A 6,238-nucleotide genomic window follows, 5' to 3' on the forward strand; every position below is an offset into this window, starting at 1 on the left:
CCTGACGTAGGCTTTGTTAAGCCGTCTTCCTAGAAGCCTGGGAGGCATACTTTGCCCTATTTCAAATTTGAGATTGTGTTCTGCAGGAAAGGCTGTGCTTTATGTTGTTGGGTAGAGTACTGTAAAAGCCCTATTGCTCGTTTTCTCTGCTGAGAGCAGTAGTATCTAAATATGGCAGGCTTGAGAGATTTCCCCACTAAATGTTAGATTTAGCCGACCATTGCAGCCTCTCTAAGTAAGCTTTAGAAAACTGTTATAATTGCAGCTCTCAGTTTTCTCCTCTCTTCCTAATAACACTGGGCCAGGTTCTGCTAATACTTTTATTAATTCGCAAGTGGTTACTCTTTCCAGTGCTAAGTTGCTGGGTTTCTTTACACTCTTGCATTGCTGGATCCCTACATGCTCATGCAATTTATCAGCGTAAGGGGTTTCAGAAGAGATTCTGTCCTGCTGGTGGTGCCTTCCCTGTTGCAGAGCACAGGTAAAGTTCTGTCATGCTCAGATGATGCAGACAAATGTATTCGGAAAGTATTTTGAGCCTCCCAAGTCAAGCATTTTTAGACCGAACAGAAAAATGTTTGGGAATTTATCATATAGCAACAGCAATATACAGGGGCATAAAGGCCATACTGTATCAGAGTAAAATGTCCAGCCAGCCAATCCAGCACTTCAGCATGTTAGAATTTTTCTTCATCATGTGTGCAACTTTACATTTTTGTACATTGTACATGAAATTGGCATTTCATCTGCCAGTTTATCATTCAGTCACTCACTATAATCAGGCTATTGAACCTCCTTACAGTCATCTTTGGTTTCTATTATCCTAAACTACCTGTAACTATGTATCCACATGAGAATCCGCTTCTTATCTCAGGACAGCTTAGATGTTTCTCCTGGTCTAACAATGAAATGCTCATTTTTTTTCTCTAACCCCTTTGGCACTTCATTTTGAGCATGATCTTCCCTCGCATTCCTCTTGAAGAAAAGTCCCAGCATAACATCTCTGAGGGCATTTGTAGTACCAAATACTTACTGATACTTTCCGTTGTCACTTTACTTCCTTTAACAAATCTTTTAATATACCTCCATCATCTATTTGCTCAGGGGGTCCTGATAAGATTCCTTTTTGGGAAATGATTTATTATTAGATTTCTTTTATTCCTTTTACAGGTTGTTCCATAAAAAATGTTTTTGGCCTGAATTACTGTGCTTTTGTATTTATCCTGTCAGAATTCACACTTTCCTGTTTTCCTTCTGTGGCAAGGGCTCAAACTTTTTGACAGATGCCTTCTTATTTTGTGCAGCCTCCCTCACCCTTTTACTTTGTTAAGCCAGGATCAAAGAGATTTTTCTTTTTAAAGAGGCAAAAACCCCTACTATTTGATCTGTTTGTATTATGAATGGGACCCAAAGAATACATTTTAATGTTTGATTTAACTTTGTGGGAAGATACTGGAGTGGGCATAGCCATTTATTTATCACGTACTGCCATAGTGGCTCCACACATGAAAGCTTTGAGAAGGAAAGAATATTAGGTGACATTTCCACAGAATGAAAGTATTATTGGTACTTGGCAAAAAGATAATTTCTGTATCCCTCATGAAGTATAGCAACAGGCAGACAATGTAAGCCCTTGTAAGAACTAAGTGGTCAGCAGAGACCATGAGGTCAGCACAGAAGACAAGAGGCAAATACCCTTATCTCCTGGGGTGTCTCCTGATACCCTGGACAAAGATCAGGAGCACAGTAACAATTTTACTGGTATAATTTGATTTCTGGGCTCCTTTCTTTGGGAAAGAAGCATATTCCAGCAAAGGCATCAGAATTTGAGCAGGTAATAGCAGAGCACAGACAAAACTTCCTTTTTTGGTTAAAGCCTAATTCCATGCAAGGTTCAGCCTTGATCTGGAGTTATGCCAAAAGAGTCGTCATCTGACTCCCCAGTTTGGATGGTTGGTCGGTGAACCATCTACTTGTTCCTATGTGAGGATATAATGCTGGAAGCTCACCATGGCTTCTAAGGTGGTCTTAAGACTCAAACAGAAAATGCTCAGTGATTTCCTCCCTTAACAGTATTAGACTTTGAGCACTTTCATTCACAAGAAAAAGAATTTTATCCTCTGAGTAGCCCCACTAATTTTGATAACTCATATATCTTGCTGCTCCTTTTGGTCTCTGAGATTCAGGTTTTGGGGGTCTCACAATGTTTTTCATAATTAGGTGAGGAATCACTGACACCTCATGCTTATGCTTTGGTATAAATTTGTTTTTCACTTTGAGACTCAAAGGCTGAGATTTCTAGACTAGACATTTGAACATAGCTATTTGATTATTAAACTAGTTTTATAATGATACTAGACATTCGATCACTAGAATAAATACTCCCAGCACTACTTTCTTGCACTGAGGCCAATTGCCATGTAAGAGCCCAGATACATTTTATTAAATCTTTAAATAAGGTGGACACATGCAAACTGCCCTTAGAAATTAGCCCTGACCTGAGCTAACCTCTGGACTATGTCCAGGAGTTGTTCAGGACATTGCTTGCAAATACTGGCCAAATCAGTGCTGGGAACAGTTGTTCTGGGACACGTTCCAGTGCTGGGGAGCCTTCCAGTTACCAGTGCAACCAGGGGCGATCCCCCACACTGCCCAGCTTCTACTGTAGCTGGATGCAAACAGCTCTTGGCACATCTACTGCCTTTGACAAAGTTAATGATTGCCTTTTGGTCAAAGACTCACCTGGGAATCTTTTTGCAGCAGATCAGAACAACAAGGCCAATTTCTTAATGAGGCCGAGTTCATGCTGGACATGCATGAAAACCTTCTTTGTATTTCTCTCAGTGTGCAGCAGTGGCCAGAGTTGAAATGCTCACAATCACTTGCTAAGAGAGTGATGGGGTTTTACTAGACTATACTAGTTTATACAACCCTTCACAGTATCTTTTCTCTTGGGCAAAATTGCCAGAGTGAAGCATAGTTTGGCTCTAATCCACCAAAACCTAGCCATGAGCTATGAACCGTTCATTGGCTCTCTGTAGGGAAGGGAATAGGAAAGTGTAATAAAGACAATATCGAGAGACTCAGGAGATGGCATTATGGTCTCATTAAATAGATTCTAAACAAACTCTTCATTTGCTTCCTGTTTTTTCCTGGAAAGTGATAACATACTTCAACTTATTGAGGAAAGGTGTTACACCCATGTTCAAAAAAAGGCCAAAAGTTCAACCCAGAGAACTGCAGGCCTATCAACATAGGAAACTCATGGCGTGAGTCCTCCTGGAGCACACTAAGGAGAAGATGATCACTGGGAACAGTCAGTATGATTCTACCAAGGGTGTGACAAGTGGGGTACCACAGGGGTCTATCCTGGGACCTATCTGGTTTAATGTTTTTGTCAATGACCTGGAGGAGATGATGGAGTGCATTGTCATCATGTTTGCAGATGACACCAAATTGGGGTCACCTGCTGATTTGCTCAGGAAGAAGGCTGCCATGCAGAGGGATCCAGACAGGTTGAAGGAATAGTCCAAAAGGAACCTTGAAATCATCCACTACTCACTTGAATTTACATTGTCTGGAAGAGGAGAAGGTAAAAAATATAACATTATTTTAAAATAACTTTTTCAAAAACAGTGTTTTGAAAAATTGTGCTGTGCATTTCCCAGAACTGTGCATTACAGCAGCCCTTGTTAGTCTGTTACAAAACAGGTGCATACAACATTTGGCAACTTCTAGAAGGGTATGAACACAATTGTTCCGTCTACTGCTTTCTTATGGAAGGTTGATAACATTTCTGAAGCTTTTGTTAGCCTGGTGTTTTTGTCAGATCCCCTCCTAATTCTGCAAATGTTAATTCTAAACCGAGACATTGTTATTAACAGATTTTTCAGATCATGTAGAGTGAATTTTCTGTCTTTCATTTATGATAAGCGATTCATAAATTGGCTAGCAACATCTACATCAGCATGGAACTCCACCTTGCAAGAGATCCCAGCAGACCACTCTACACCTGTGGACCAAGAGCACTGGTACTGGAAGGGCTGCCTTGGGAGAACTGGAGAGGTCTCTGCCCACCCCTGACTACTCTAGGGGGAGTCTCAGCCGCTCACGTTGCCGGTACTGAACTAGAATAAAACGCAGAACTGTATATTAAACAAAACCGTAATCATTGCTGGCTTATCATAAACACCAGGCTGCAGACTGTGGCAGTTCACAAGCTGTTGAGACGACGGCTCCCAGGAGAAGGTGGGGGCTGTTTGAATGGGAGCACAAAAGATTTCATATGTCCCGAAAGAAACTGGTCCCCAGGAAAGTCAGAGTCCTGGGCTTGCCCAGGAGCTGAGGGTAGCCATGGGGCCAGCAGGACCGTGCCCCCCCTGACCAGGGCCCATCCACAGCACCCAGTCAGGGAGCACAGGCACCCAGACCCCAAGAAGAGGGGAAGGGTGGCTGCTCCTCTTGGTGCACACAGAGCCCTGCTGAATTAGTCCAGGCTGGAGTTTTAAATGGGTCATTTAAAACGAATTCAGCCACTGTTTGGGCAGTCTGAAGGTACTGGTCAGATGACACTGTAAGACCAGCCTCAGGTTACCCAGAACCTGACCAAACACACCACCACAACCAGATGCAAATCCCTTCATCAAAATTAATCAGGCATACTGACACACACTTTGCCTCACAAATAGGCGTGGCACAGGAGGTTGGTGCTATAGAAAATTTACACAAGGTGGTAGTGGTCACTGAGGTGGCTGGTGGTACCCAGTAGAGCATATTTGATGAATAGGCAAGTTCAGACTACACCGGCACACGTACTAACTGTGTTCTTTTCAAGCTACATAAAATAAGCAAATTAAATCCTTTAGGGAGTGGAAGTTTTGAAACATGCCAGTGCTGTTCCCAAGGTACTGAAAAAGCTAGCAAGGACTGAGTCAGTGCTAGGTATGTGGTTCTAGAGGCCAAATTCTGCACCTGAGCCACTGCCTCACATGCGGTCTGCCTTCTGTATTACTCATTTAACTTATCTATAGGTTTCTTCATCCATAACCTCAAGGTTTTAAAATGGAAAATATTATTAACATACCCTTCTGGTGGGACTCACTGGGTAAAGGTGGGAAAGACTGAGCAGTGTGGACTGAAAAGCAAAGATATTTAACATTTGAAACGTCTGTGAAGTAATTTGCTATTGGTGGATCTGACTAGAAAAAAAAAAAAAAGAGATATTTTGGTTCAAGGAAAGCAGGGTTAAGAATAGTTCTTCCTCTAACAGACTAACTACTAATGATACTGACTCGCTTCTAAGAAGCCTGGGGAATTCTTCACCTTCCTGCTATTGTGCCTGTGTTGGGAATGGAAGGTAGGGGTAATTCAAATCACTCTTCGTACAAGTGTTTGAGAACAGCAAGAAATAAAAAAGAATCTATTACATGAAGATTACATATCTGCACACCAGATATCTTGTAAAACAAACTGGGAAGTGGCTAACACTCAGCGTGACACAGAGCCACATCTAAAGTTGCTGGAAGTTAAAACAAACATTGTGGCTTAGAGTCTCATATTTATATTACTGCAAAGTCTTTTGCGAACTTGACATTACTGAATTCAGCAAATGCTTTGGATATTTTCTTTTAATTTGAAAATTTGGAGACTTTTGCATCTAACCCATGATATTGTAGCCTAAGATGAACTGAACAAAACCAACCCAAAATCAGGCAGTGAGAAAGCTCAGAAATTTGGATCTGATATTTTCCTTGCCACTTCTTTGCCTACAAATATGCAAGACAGAATTTTCTTGGCCATCTGAAAATGCATACTAAGGATTGATCTTCCTCAAAGGAGAACTTGGGCTGGTGAAGGGGTCATAAACAACATATACAGCCAGTCAGGTCGTGACAGAAATAAGTGGCCATGTCATAAGCACTTTAAACATGGACTAGGCACACAACACTGCTGTTGTTTCCCGAACATATTATTTATGAAAATGTATTTATTTGTAGGAGAGGTATTTCTATGAGCATATTCAGGTACTATAAGTACTGAGTATTTATGCATTTTTATGTAATAAGTTTGCATATTGTGACTATTAATGGTTAGTTCATCCAATGTAAGAGGAAGGAAGAGTTAGTTGCGTGATCAGTTCGTGTGAAATCATTAACATCTGCAAATTAGGAAATTTAAGGAAGTTCAGAAGCAGTAAGGGAAATGATAAACTGAGTCACTTTCTGACTTGCAGCATTTG

This window comes from Buteo buteo, chromosome 25, assembly GCF_964188355.1.
Source record: "Buteo buteo chromosome 25, bButBut1.hap1.1, whole genome shotgun sequence".
Taxonomy (NCBI): Eukaryota; Metazoa; Chordata; class Aves; order Accipitriformes; family Accipitridae; genus Buteo; species Buteo buteo.